The sequence below is a fragment of the Trichosurus vulpecula genome, chromosome 1, assembly GCF_011100635.1.
Source record: "Trichosurus vulpecula isolate mTriVul1 chromosome 1, mTriVul1.pri, whole genome shotgun sequence".
NCBI lineage: Eukaryota > Metazoa > Chordata > Mammalia > Diprotodontia > Phalangeridae > Trichosurus > Trichosurus vulpecula.
Genome location: NC_050573.1, coordinates 326,808,272 through 326,822,734, shown reverse-complemented (window position 1 = coordinate 326,822,734; position 14,463 = coordinate 326,808,272). Strand labels below are relative to the sequence as shown.

Sequence of the window (14,463 nt, the reverse complement as noted above, 5' to 3'; positions counted from 1 at the left end):
TGATCCCAATTCTCCTACTGTATGTAAAACACATGAACAAGTCGGTGAAGTTATATAGGGCAAAGATTCTATGACCTCACACAAATCACTACCCCATTCTATCATTTTCCCAGGTGCCTACTTGTGCTTAATGTAGACAAGGTGGTTGAATCTGACTCAATTTACCTAATTCTCAGATTCAGGGGTCATATGTGAAATGCATCTCATTAAGTTAAATCAACAAACATTTATTAAGTAGCTATGTGCCAGGTACTATGATAAGTCCTGAGGAAACAAAACAGAAGGCAAAAAAATTTTTTGTTCTGATATAGCTTACTGTCAGATAAAACAATACTTGTCCAAAGTTGCAAAGATATGATATAAGTAGGAGATGGATAAATTGGAGGTAATGAACAAAGCGAATATACTAGCATTAAAGAAGACTGGGAAAGACATATAGAAGATGAGGTTTCAGCTGGTATCTAAAGAAAGCCAGGTGATAGGGATGTAGGGGAAGGAAGTCCTAGGAATGAGGGACAGTTAATGAAAATGCACAGGGATAAGACATGGAGAGTTGCATGCAAAGTCTCATACCTTTGGACTCCCCACCTTCTTCAAAGCAAGAAGAGGTTTTATTTCACATAACCTCTTTGGGTCCAAACTCGGTCATTGTAATTTCACAATATTCAGTTTTGATTGCTTTGTGCTTCCAGTAATATCCAAATAAATTTTGTAATCTTTTTCTATATTGTCTTTCTGTCTCTGCTTACCTCACTTACTTTTCATGAGTTTATCTTACTTTCGATGCTTTCTTATATGTCACATTTGTTATTTCTTATATCATAGTGATATTATATTATGTTCATATACTGCCTTTTTTAAGCCATTTTTCCAATAGAATTAGGTAAATTGAGACACCCACTTGTTCATGTGTTTTACATACAGTAGGAGAATTGGGATCAAATACATAATTTAGAAAAGTCTAACCTCACAACTACTTTATTTCCAGTTCTTTAACACTACAAAAAGGGTTTCTATAAATATTTCATGTCTATGGATATTTTCTTTTTGTCACTGATTTACTTGAGATATAATCCCAATAGGGAATTTCTGGGCAAAAAGCTAAGGATATTATTTTCACTTCAATTAATCCAAAATTGTTTTCCATAATGATTGTACCAATTCACAGTTCCACCAATTACTGATTACTGTGTCTGTCTTTGCACAATTTCTCCAACATTGGCAATTTTTATAATTTGTCATTTTTGCTAATTTTTTGCATGTGAGGTGAAACCTAATGGTTCTTTTGGTTTAGATTTATTATTAGTAGCAATTTGGCCATATATATTTGCATATGTAGAGTAACTGTTTATGTCTTTTGAGAAATGTTTATTCCTATATTTTACCAATTATGTATTGATTAATAGCTTTTGATTTTTTATTTCTGTGACTTGTCAGTCAGGCAATGAAGAGTTAATAAGGGCCTACTATATGCCAGGCACTGTGCTAAGTGCTGAGAATACAAAGAAAGCCAAAAGGAAGTGCCTGTTTTCAAGGAAGTCACAGTCCAACTAATAGGCAACATGCTTAAACAACTATGTACAAATGAGTTAAAAAGAGGATAAATTAGAAATAATAAAGACTTCTTATAGAAGGTAGGATTTTAGCAGAGTATCTGTGGATGAATAAGGTGTCAGAAGATCGTAAACATAGGTGAGACAGGTTACAAAGGACATTGAACACCAAATAGAAAACTTTATATTGGGTCTTGAAGGTAATAGGGAGTCACTGGTGTTTAATGAGTAGGAAAGTGATATGGTCAGGTGTGAACTTTCTGAAGATGGCTTTGACATCTGAGTGGAATGTGGGCTGTAAGTGGGGAGAAACCTGTGGCAAGGAGAACAATTAAATGATTACAGCAATACCTGCAATAGGAATAGGGAAGTGAGGAAGAAGAGAGAGTCTAGGGGAAATAAAAGGTCACTTTAGGACATGTTGAGTTTAAGCTGTCTATAGAACATTCAGGTCAAGATGTCTAATGAGCAGCTGGAAATATGAGACTGGAGGTCAGTAGAGAGGTTGGTGCTAAATAAGGAGATTTGAGAATCATCAGCACAGAGAAGACAATTAAATCCATGAGGTAGCAAGAGTAGCTAGGTGGTACAATGGATAGAATGTCAGGCCTGGGATCAGGAAAATTCATCTTCTTGAGTTCAAAACTGGCCTCTGACACTTACTAGCTGTGTGACCCTGGGCAAGTAATTTGACTCTGTTTGCCTGTGCTATTTTTTCACTATAATATGAGGTAAGGTTCTCAGCTAAGAGAGGGAATGGAGTGCTATGGGAGGTCTGACAAGAGATAAAAAAGGTTTGGAAAAGCCTCTAGGATTTGTGGGTTAATGTGTCAGTTAATCAGGGGTAAAAAAAAAAAAGACTTGCTTCACTAAGGGCCAATTTGAGAGTATGTAAGAAATTTTTAGGGAATCCAGTCAGTTATCACAGTTTAATAATTTACTTCAGTTTTGTTCAATAGTCAGTGAATAAGAGGAAAGGAAGCAGATCGTGGGAGTTATCAAGGGTTAAAGCGTGGGGAAGTACATTACAGAAAATGAGTAATCTGAAGAAGTAGGAGGCAAGGGTGTTTGAGGGAGTATCAATATGTATGTTGAAGTCCCCTAGTATTAGGCCTGGAGTTGAGAAAGAGAGAAAGATATAGAGCCAGGCAATGAAACTATTGATGAAAGAAGGGGAACGTCCAGGAGGTCAGTAGACAACAGCTACCAACATTTTGATTAGGTTGTAGATACGGATTGAGTGACCTAAGAGAGGTTACTGATAGTGATGGAAGGTGAGCTTGCATGTGACAATGGAGAAGAAGGAGAATTCAAACTCCTCCACTTTGACTAGTGAGTCAAGGGGAATGAATGATTATACAACAATTGCTGGAAAAGGTTGCCAAGGAAGCTGGGTCATCAGGAGGCAGCCAGGTCTCAATGAGAGCCAGAAGATGAAACAAGTAAGAAAGGAAAAGATTTAGCATGAAATCAAGTTTGTTACTTATGAAGAAATCAGTCTGGAGAGCAGAGTGGAAGGGGTCAATAGTTTTAGAGGAGGATGAGGACAGAGGTGGAGTTTGGGGAGGTAGGAATGGGGAAGAGTGCAGTGGTGGTTTGAATAATGACAAGTTTCAGAAACACGGGATAGAGAGTATATGGCTAAGTAGGAGTTTGTTGATCATTGATGAATGAGTTACAGTAGGTTATTGCCATCCTAGAGGAAGTCTATGTATATTGGATATCAAACTCTTAACAGAGATCCTTGATACAATTTTTGTTTTGCTTTTTTTGCCCATCATGCATTTTTATCTTTAATGCATTAATTTTGTTCATGCAAAAATTTTCTATTTCATGTGATTAAAAAGAATATTTTCTTAACTCCCTACCCTCCATATTTAGTTAAGGATCCACCCTTCCCCTCAATTGTTTATAGATAAATTTCTAACATTCAAGTTACATATACGTTTATCTTGGGATGGGTGTATCACATTGGTCTAAATCTAATTTCTGCCAAACTGCTTTAAATTTTCCCTAACATTCTCATCAAAAAGGAAATTCTTTCCCAGTTGACTTATGTTCTCAGGTTTTTCAAAAACTATTATTGAGTTTCAGCGGATTAATTTAGGTTACTTCCTTCAATATCTTCTAAGAGACATTATCTTTTTATAGATAGTGTTAGTTACAGGAAGCTTTACTGCCTTTCACAGGGCAGGAGAGGAGTTGGAATTTAAAGTTCTTGATTTTCCTTGTATTATCTAGCCAATGGACCAAAACTGGCCAATGATAGCATGGTTTTTAATTTTTACGTTCTGTGCCATTTGTCAAATCGATGAGAATCAACTTGGATTTTGCTTGTGCCATTTAGTAGAGTTGGCAAGAAGTTACATTTGCCCTCAAAACACCCCTGGCTCCTAAACATATACAATTAATTTTTGTTTAGTCTCTATTTTTAAATTTGCTGTCACCTATTCAAGCACACACTGATAACTATGAGACATTTCATAGGATAATTTTTTTATGTATTTTCTAAGTTTACACCAAAATGCTGGATGTCCTTATTGTGGGGGGAAATCAAGGGACATTGTGTAGAAAACATGACATAACCAACATTTGAAAAGTATTAGGATGAAATAGCTTATTTTCTACTGTATCTACTGCACAGCTAACCAGCAAATGTTACACTTAATCTCCGAGCCTGATCAACTACAAGTCTATACACAACCAGCCAGCAGATGTTGTTTGATTTAAATGGACATTTTTTCAATGTAGAAATACTCAAAAGAAAGGTAACCAATCCCATTAGTAGTCATTAAAACTACATTATGTTGAATTTACAGCTATTGCTTATTTTGATACGGTTTCATCACATGAAGAATTCAGACACAAATTAATAAAAGTTTCTCTGTAGGTACACCAGTTAGAGAATATATTTATATTAATATACCCAGAGTGATACTTTTTATTAATCAGGAATATAAAAGGCTGTAGTGGAAAACAGGCTTATATGTAATATACTCAATTAATTAACAGTTCAACGATTTTAATAACTAGGCTTTTAGCAAGATTGAAACCTGTGTGAAAGTGTTAGCAATGATTTTCACATTATAATATCCTTTCTCTTCTGTTCCCATCAGGAGCTTCTTATGTGTCCTACATTAATGAAACTATCACTAAATTTGTCATACCAGAATAATTCTTACACGCACTAATTTATCTAAGTGTTCTGAGAAAGACTGCTATTTCCCATGTTTTTAAAAGTGATTTTTGTTGCTAACGAGCAATTTTTACAATTAGAAAAATCTTTACAATGTCTTGAATCTCTTCTTCAATATATACTTAACATCTTTCATTCTATGAAAACTGTAGCTATTTACATTTAAAAGAAGCATTTATGGATTACAATAAAGTTGACAAGTTATTTAGGAACCCCCGATTCACACAGATTGACCATTTGAAAGTTAACCAGATAGAACAGAAATCTGAGTCTCATTAATGACTCATAACCATTCATTATAATTTCTAAACAAGTTAGCAATCATGCATCATAACAGATACAATAATTGATAGTCTGAAGAGAGTCAACTTAGTGGTGCTGGAGTCAATTATAAATATGGGCACACATGTTATTATTCAATTATAAAATGTTAATTTACCTAAGCGATAGCAATAGTAGAAGAGATGGACCAGAACACTGATGATGTGTTCTCTACTTCTTTTCTTATAATTGTTATTAGAGGTACCTAATACTTACCTCTTTTATATCTAGCCTGAAAGCCAAAAGGGAAAATGAAGAGGATTTTGGATTCATGAAATTATTCCACTTTCATGGAGAAAAGTCACTCAGAGTGAAGTCTGCTTGCTCCTCATCCCCATACCTATCATTTGATTCTATTCAGGTAAGAGTTTGAAGCTGTGATAATTCACATTTGAATTGCACCTGCCTAAAGGGAGCAAACAATTTGGAGTATTACTTTCAGAAAAATTATTAATAGAAGGAGGATTATTCCAATATTATTGTGCAGCTTCATTTTATATTATAGCAGGTGAATTAATATAGTGGGATAGTTTACCCACATATAATAGGTCACACAGATTTAGGAACTAAATCAGAAAATTTAAAGAAAACGAAAAATGCTAATCTAATCCATCCTCCAGACCTCAGATAAATGATTTGGCTAAAGAAGTCAGTAAGTGAAATAGAGCTAAGCCTTCACCTTTCCTATTTATGAACCGTAGCTACTGGGCTATGAGGATTCTCCCAAATCGCTCTTCAAAGTGAGACTGTGGCATGGGGAAGGCGGGGCAAGATAGAGGGAAAGGAAGCATTTTTGCCTTAGCTCTTCCACAACTTCCTCCACAAGGTCACTTTTTCATCCCCCGTAGCTTTGGAAGAGAGACAGAAAGTTCTGTGGGCACTTGAGAAGGGGTTGTCCAGGAGTACAGCACAGCAGCAGTGGGCTGTGGCAGTGACAGTTATGGCACAACAGAGGTGCCAGCAGCCAATACCCAGAGACGGTAAGAGGACTGAACACCTGGGTAGAAAGGGATCCTAGGGGACTCCTGTTAGTATACTAGCACCGAGATCAGGAACTGGTGAAACAACAAAGTGGAAAATATGAAATGTTCAAAGTTGATTTCCTAATGGTCTTGCAAGTCTCAAAAAATCCTATGCAATGACTATTTCATTTGCTTTGACAGTAACATATTCATGTGTTTGTGTTTTATTGATGTGAATTGAACTATATAAATATTCACTACACCAGAGAAGGATCCCACCTAGTCTATATCCCCTCTGTCTGTAAATAGGTAGATAAATATATATACTAATTTGTGTGTTTGCCTCATTAACATTCATTTTAATTAAGAATTCCTACTTACATAGTACTTAAAAATTTACAAAGTATTGTGCTTTGAAGTAATTAATGCTGTTACTATTGTCATCACTTTAAAAATGAGGAAACTGAAGCTCTGATGAGGTAAGTAGTTCAATGATGATCATGAAGCTAACAGTGCCTAACAGAAATTAATTCAAAGTCTGACTTCAGGTCCAGCAGTCCATCTACTTACACCACGCTGCCACCAGAAGAAAGAACTTCGTTTGGAATTTAGAGCTTAAACTTCTAATGTTACTAAATATTCAAATTCCATACACATCTTATAATGTAAAGTAAATCCATTCACTACAGTGAGTACTTTTCACTGAGTAATATTAGATCTTTGTTAAAATTCACAGGGAACTGGCCGTATGATGGTGAAAGTCTACAGCACATGCTCCTAGGGAGCCCAGGACTGGAAGTTCTCTGGGGCTTGGGAGTTCCGATTGGTGAGCTCCAGGAAGGGGCAGGGATGGGACTTGGGGGGAGGGAGGTGGGCATACCGTGCTGTCTAAGGAATGAACTGTCCTTGCTCGGAAACAAAGCAGGTCATGATTCCCTGAAAGTGCGATCAACACTGGTCCCTAAACTTAAAGCCTGAGCAAGATTAGTCTAAAAAAATAAATAAGTTCACAGGGAATGTGTTAAGCAGGTTTCATATCGAAAAGTTTATGTTTTCATCACAAAGGGCTTTAAAATTTGAATATCTTATTTTCATTCTCAATATAATATCCACATACGTAGTTAATCAAAATTCAGTTCAGATATTATTGCCAGGTACCAAAATAGCTTGTCACATACAAACAGAGCTCATATCATTGGTTCATCCTCCAAACAACAGGAACCTTGAGTTGTTTCTGTTGCTGATTTCTTTCGCTTCATTTTCCCCCAGAATTGATAGGTATGTATTTATTCAGTATCTCTCTCACTCTCGCTTTCTATCTCTAATCCAATCCCTCTACCTTTCCCTTTCCTCCCTATACCCCCCTCTCAAAAACGCACGTGCACACACACACACACACACACACACACACACACACACACTCTCATTTGAAGATCATATTGTTTTATTGAGATAGTTGTCTGGGATGAAGTCTCTGGCAACAGACTTTGAGTCATGACCTTGGCCTCATTAGCACCACACTCAGATAAAGCAAGCTAATTAGTCCCAATTGTACAGGAAACCAGATTGTAATATTTATAGAGACATGAACTTTTTCACCATGAGACAACAATAGTACACTGGGTCAGAACACTGAGTCCCTCCTAACTCAGAGATTCAACAATAACTATTTCCTGGCTTCCAAGTCTCCTATGTTCTTAAGGGCTTAGGATTCATAGGCTTACTTATAGCAGAAGTGAATACATCTACTGAATCCCATTTCACAGCCTCTTCCACGGCCTTTCAAGTAACTCAGCTTCTTAAAGGATCAGCAGAATTTTCTCAAATATCTCCTTCTCCCCCTTCTGTTATTAGGGTTAGAATTCATTAGCACTGCTTTTAGCAAAACACAGAAGCTTTTCTAGTGTCAGCTAGTCCGTAGTTTATTCATTATGATTCTACACTTGGAATTTTGGTCATCTCTTCTCTATAGTGAGTCTCAACATTTTTTTTGGTTACAGATCCATTCCAATCTAGTAATCTCATAAAGCCCATGTTTTCCATCTTACCAAAATGTTGATGGTTTTTCTCCTGTTTCCCTTCATAATTGAAAATGCTAAATTTCAGCTACAGATTAGTGAGAATAAAATTGTGTTTTTCCTCAACCAAGTTTATTGACACTGAAATATATCCCCAAATCCCTTAGGGGTCTACATAAGCAGGATAAGAACCCTAGTATAAAGTCTCTCTTCAATTGGTCCTGAAAAATAATTGGAATCATTTGACAACTTTGAAGTAGTAAATTATATAGATACATCCAAAAAAGTTTGTCTTCTAAAAATTTTCTTTTGGCTATCAGGAAAATATGCTTTCCTCACACTTCCCTGCAATCAGGAGACAAGTAGTGATGGGAACTTTAGGTTTCCTCAACAAGCAAGATGAAAGAACACCTATAAAGAACAGAGTACTGGACACAGAATCAAGAAACCTAGCATGCAAAACTCACTTCAAATACTAGTGTAGTATGATCATCTAAACTCCTTGGGCCTCAGTTTCCTCATTGGTATAATGCCACTGGAGTCAATAATTTCCAAGGTGTTATGGAAGTATTTTGTTTTTATATTATAAACATTTACATTTATGATCTTACTACCTTAATCTCTTAATGTTGATAAAGTTTCCTAAACTATGACATCTGATGTCAAGGAGAATAAATTATTTATCTCTGTCTCTCTAACAGTACCTAGAACATTGCCTTGCAAATAGAGTATAAGGGTTTCTATAATTTAAAATTCTGATTTTACTTTTCAATAGTATATACTGTCAATTCTTTTGACTATTACAGTTGATCAGATCCACATGATTAATAAACTAAAAACAATTTGATATAGGGAGTCAGGAAAAATTCATCTAAAGGAAAATTCAATTTATAAGTAAAATTCAGTGAATACCGTTTTCCCCCACAGCATATTTTCTGTTTTCAAATTATTTGCGGGTATAGCAGAGAGGTGGGGCAATGAGGGATGAGAAAATGATAGATAATTCAAAGATGACATAAGAGAAAAAGAAATGATCATAACATAAAAATGGGTTTGAAATGGATTCAAGCTATTACTTCCTGCTAGTCTCGGTGGATACTTTGGGGCTCATCTCACTACAGTTTCCAAAGTGTGTTTAGTGAAGAAAGACGATGAGAACTGGGGGAAAAACAGGTAAAAGCACATTACTGAAATGACAGTCTTTAAAAAGAAGTACAACACTGAGAAAACTATATTGCTAAATTATGATTTCTTTCCTATATCCTAAAAGTAAATATCTGAAATAGGAAGCAGTGATTCATGAGACAAGACAAGTACATCATATCTAATGCAGACCGTTTCTCTACCAGTCAATCAGATACCCATTTCACTCAGTAAAGCTCTTACATGTGAGAGATGAAAACTTTCCTATCATTTTGTATTGGTGATCTGCTTTGCTTTTCAGGTATTCTAGGGATAAATTAGTATTGGCCTTCAGCATCTGAACTTCTGGAATGCTTATAGCAATAAACCATGGTATGATATCTCTGTCATTAAAATAGTTACATATAGCCCATAAACATCCTATGCTTTATTTCTAATTTGAAACAATAATCTCAATGCAGATCAGGCAAATCAGTGATTATTTATGATACACATACATATATATATATATATATACGTATATATATAAACATGTATATATGTGTAATCTCAAATGCAGTGCTATTCATTTAAAAAGTTTTTAGTAGAAGTGTTGAATATATTTGCATATCATTAATTTTAAGAATTATGCCTAAGAATATATCCATATACTTATTAATTTTGAGAGGTAATCCAATGTATTCTCTGTAGGATTTCTTTAATCTGTCTTACTGAATAAGCTTAAAATTCTTGTTGCCACAAATCAGTTCATTTCAGAAAAGTGTGGTTATTCACCATTCTAAATTTATGTGGCAATAAAAATTATATAAATTCTGACACACATATACACAACTGCATTTAAATATATAATATATAACATAATACATGTTTGCGTATATAGTACATATATACATCATCCCTAGAACTTAGTATGTTTATTAACTGATTATATATGCATATATACAAATAGTAAATACATACACACATTTACACATATGCATGTTAGTATACACTTATTTGAATGAAACCTCTGATTTCATCGGCATAGGGAATACCAAGTGAGGAACTTCCTCCATCAATTCAGATCAGTACTTGTTTGTACACTGTACTCTTAGACAGTGGCATGTGGATACTATATAGTTATGTGATTCATGTCTGGTCATATAGGCAGTATATTTGTGAGAGGCAAGACTTGACTCAAAGATGAGCTTTTACCTTATAGCTATGCTTTTCTCCAGATCTCGCCATACACTTATGTATGAAGACACACATATACTACAAAGATCTATGCAGATTCTATCTGAATTATACCTATGTGTATAGAATATATATATATATATATATCACATTGATATCTTTTTTTTTGTCTCTAAGTAAAATACATCTCTTATACCACTGTGGATACAATGGAGTTTAACATGTACATTGTCTGGTTATTCCTGTCACAAAATAACAGATAACCTTCCTTTTTTCTAGCCCTCATATTTTTAAAAATAAAAATAAAAAGGACTTTAGCAAAATAACTGTATGCCTGACAAATAAATGGCATATATTTTAATCTAGATCAGTAGTTACCTAATTTACAAATTGTGATGCTATGTACAATTTTGTTTTCAGGGTTACTAATTTGGTTCATTTTGGCCTTCTAGTTTTGTCAGTTACAAATGGTCTCAAACTGCAAAACCTGATGGACTATAAAAAATCCTCACCATTCTCACTTTTCTGTAGGCTTTAACACCATTTAACATCATCACTTCTGTACACTCTCTCTCCTCTCTAGGTTTTTGTGACAATAATTTTATATGTGTGTATATGTATATATGCACATATACACATATATGCACATGTACACGTATGTATATGTATCTGTATGTACATATATATGTAGTGTGCATATACCTCAGTTTCTTGAGTCATTTGTCTCTAATTGTCTTTTGAATATTTCAAACTGGATGACCCATTGGCATCTCAACTGCAGCACATCCCAACTTGAGCCCATTATCTACCCCACCCACCGACCTTGATTATTAATTAGGCTATTTCTGTTGTGGGTACCACCATTATTCTAGTCACCTAGGTTTGCAACCTTGTTGTTTTCCTTGACTCTTCACTCTCTCACCTCACATGATTCGTCAATTGCCACATCTTGTTTTTGTTCCCCCCTTCCATTATATCTCTGGCATCTGTTCATTCTCTCTACTTCAGTGTTAATTACCCAACTTCATGTCTTCATCATCTCTTGTCTTGACTGTCCTGAAACAGCATCCTAAATGTTCTCCTTGTAAAACATTTATCCCCTCTTCAATCTTTCCTTCCTGGGGCTACCAAAGTGATTTTCTTAAAGCACAGGTCTCAGAATGTCACTCCCCTACTTAAGCTAGTCCCTATCTGCACTGTATAGACATCATAGATCATTGGCTGGCTCCAAAAACTCATGTTTTGACAAAAACCAGGTCTGCAGAAAAGGCATTAAAACCCTAATATCAGTCTCAAAAAGGACTTCAGAAGTAATGTAGTTCAATCTGTATCTCAAGTGATTTTTCTACTATATCCTTAATACACAGTCCTCAATACATATAGATAGCCCATGAAGCCATGCAAAGGTGCTTCCATAGGAATCCTAATTTGCTGTGATGAAAATACTTTTTAGAGCTAATCTGCATAATTAGCACAGCAATGCTAGTTTTGAAGAAAGTAGAAGTATTAGTTAGACCATTTTCAATCACTCAGTATGCCCATGATCAAAGTGATGGAGGACATTGGATCATTCCTGTATAACTCTGCTATAGTTCATTGATATCTAAAGTTAATTCAACAAATCCAACCAGAATCTAGATAAGTTAGGTAAAAAACTTCTTTTGTTTTAATCGTTTGAATATTTAGGCCACAATATGTTTAATAGTATGACTTTTGTCAATATTGACTTCTATTTTCTTATCTATATTTGGAAAAGTGGACTCAGAACACTATTAGGCATTACTGTTCCTTTCATGGATCTTGAATATTAGGCCTATAAATTTAAATTCATTTATGATATGTGGAAAGGCCAAGTAGGGAAGTGTTATTCCTCTCCTGCATAAACCAGAGGAACAATTTAGAAGCCTATGTTTTCATTTCCCTTTTCTGGGAACCACACTGAACGTGAGTGAGTGAGAAGGTAGAAAGACTATTTGACCACAATCAGAAATATGCTATACACAAGAATCTTTATTTGTCCTTCCAAAGGTCACGAAAGTCAAAGATTTGAATGTCAATTCAAAGACTTAGATGCATGTTTTTGAATATAACTGGTACCCACATTGACAGAAAAGCAGAGTTGCATGCATGTCCACTGGACATGGCTATTATAGAAGAATGTTACTTTAACATTCTCCCCCTTCCTGAGTGGAGTAAAGGGCAAAGGGTGACAGAGGAAGAAATACTGTATTGAATTTGTTGCTACACATGCTACCCTTAAAAAGTAGAATAAGGGGGGATGAAATATTCATTATAATAAGAATAATGCACATTTCATAGCATTAGGTAGATATATAGTAAAAAGACCATCAGAATTTTAAAAATTAATAAGAAAAATAATATAATATAATATAAATATAATAATTTACTTCCAGAATAAAGTAGCCATGTTTTGTTTCAGTGACAGAACAAACGATGTGTTCATGGAGATGACCCATCTCTTCTTTTCCTGGTGGGTCTGCCATTTTATAAAATACAGAACAGGCTAGTTATTGATTATTTCATTGAAGGTATAAATTTATTTTTTAAAAAATAGTGAGTAGGAATCAATCTATGATAGTTGGCCAGGTTGAGATACAGGCCTTCCCCAGTGGCAAGTATCTGTGAAGAACTTGGAGAATGGGTTTGCTGTCAGGATGGCAGACTCAGTAGTGACTCTGCTGTCACTGAAGACCAGCAGCTATGAAAATCTTGATAAGATTGATATGTCTCTGGATGAGCTCATCAAATTGAATAAAAAGGAAGAAAAGAAAACAGAATTTTCCAAAATTGAATAGACTTAGACTGGTGCCCGGCAATTCAGGATGAGAGTAACCAGATGGGGACTACCACAGCAGACTGGTTTTAGTAAAAATGGTTTGGACTGAAGAGGAACAATGGGTCCTGGAAAAAGATGTTCGTATGAAATTATCACTGGCCTGGCTGCTCAGAAAGCAAATGGGGTTTGTAAAGGAATCAGCCTTATCCATCACGACCTCTAAGTAAAAAGAACATACAGTGATATTATCCAATGTTAAAAAAAGAAAATAAACCTTCAGAGGCAAAATAACATGCAGAGGAAACAATCTCAGTTCTCAGGATTAAACAGAAGGAAAAATGTTCCATCCAATTTCATGAGGAATGGGACAAAATTAAACAGCAAAAAAGACATGCCAGGAAACTTTTTTTTTTCAAAAGAGGCCTAAAGGTTCAGATCCAAGTGTACCTAGAACAACTGTTAGACAAAGCAATAGCAAAGACAACTGGTGAATGGTGAACTTCTACCACAAATGGAGGAATTTTGACTGCATCCACTGACAATCCTGGGGCAATTCATCCTTCAGTAGCTCAGAGACCCTGTTGAACTCGTACTCCTATACCATGATTTCTGATGAAAAGCGATCACCTTGAAGGGAAGTTTCCTAAAGTGGTTCTCTTATAATTTGAAATAAACAGTGTTGGAAAACAGACTGAGATGACTTTGAATGAGCAATTTGGAATCCAGAAGGAACAAAGAATTGCTCTCACTCAGAACAAAGGAAGCCACTTTGTGACTGTGGGATAGATCCTCCATCAAAGGGACATTTAAGTAACAACTTGTTTGAAAATTTGAGTTTATTGAAGAAAAGTGTGTCCCAGACATTCCATAGAACTTCGTTTCGATACTGACAAATCTAAATAACTCTTAATGCTTTTACTTTGGAATAGTATTTTTTTTAACATATGAAGTAATCCCCTGAGAGAATATCATGGAAGTTCTGATGTATTCTTAAAGGTGTCCTTTTTCGGTCTGACAGAAAATTCTACATGAACTTAATTGGGTAATAAAGGGGTCGCATTCTTCTTTGTTTCCTCATGCAATATACATGCAATAGACCTGCAGAATCTAATTATTTTGTGATAGTGCTATTTGGTATCTTTTTTTTCCTTTACACACATTCAGATTTCACAGACATGTCTGTCGTAACTCTCATTTTAAAGAGGTATGAGTCTATATCATTTTATTTTTTTTTTCAGATTGGCATTTGACATGGAATTGATTTCATTAGCAGGGGTAGAAAAAAGTCCATCAGGAA

General features: G+C 35.2%; 1 pseudogene; it reads left to right on the top strand.

Moving 5' to 3' along the window:
- Nucleotides 1-1,819: 1,819 nt before the first annotated feature.
- LOC118837877 lies at nucleotides 1,820-13,952 on the top strand (annotated as a pseudogene).
- The last annotated feature ends 511 nt before the right edge of the window (nucleotides 13,953-14,463 follow it).